We start from the raw sequence: 696 nt of genomic DNA on the forward strand, positions 1-696 counted from the left end.
GTGATGTGAGCGTGTGACAGAGAAGAGAGGAAGCGGTGGAATGAGTGGTCAGGAGAAAGAAGCAGGCGTGGGCTCGGGCCGACTGCCTGACCAGCATCCACTGGCCTAGTCGGCTCACCCACACTCCCTACCTAGCTCACTTATTAAAAAGCCCCCAAGCCTACAGATGGGGTCCCAGTGCTTGAGGGGAAGTGGACGTAAGACCCCACCCCTAACCCAGAAGCTATCTCCACTTATTAAGGGCTCACGAAGTGGAGCCTCACTAGTTAGTTATATAAGCCACACTAAGGGCCCAGCAGGAGATGGCCAACCCAAAACAAACTCAGTGGTGTTTCACAGGGTTTTGTCTCGCCGTGCTTTGTCTGAACACTTTTTTTTTAAACCTCATAGTCTTCTAGTTTCGTGTTTTTATGGGACTTCTGTGTTTGTCTCTGTTTTTTTGTTTGTTTGTTTGTTTTGGGTTTGGTTCTGTTTTTCTTTTTCTGTTTTTGGTTTTGGTTTTTGGTTTTTCGAGACAGGATTTCTCTGTAGGTTTGGAACCTGTCCTGGAACTAGCTCTTGTAGACTAGACTGGCCTCAAACTCACAGAGATCCACCTGCCTCTGCCTCCCAAGTGCCACCACTGCCAGGCTTTATTTTATTTTTTGAATGCCTATTTTTTTTCTAATGAGAGAGAGAGAGAGAGAGAGAGAGAGA

At 46.8% G+C, this 696-nt stretch overlaps 1 protein-coding gene across 1 annotated transcript in view; it reads right to left on the minus strand.

The window, feature by feature from the left end:
* Positions 1-696, minus strand: part of Spi1 (Spi-1 proto-oncogene) — an 18,233-nt gene that overhangs the window by 14,527 nt on the left and 3,010 nt on the right. The window lies entirely within an intron of this gene.

The sequence above is a fragment of the Microtus ochrogaster genome (genome assembly GCF_000317375.1).
Source record: "Microtus ochrogaster isolate Prairie Vole_2 chromosome 14 unlocalized genomic scaffold, MicOch1.0 chr14_random_1, whole genome shotgun sequence".
Classification (NCBI taxonomy): Eukaryota; Metazoa; Chordata; class Mammalia; order Rodentia; family Cricetidae; genus Microtus; species Microtus ochrogaster.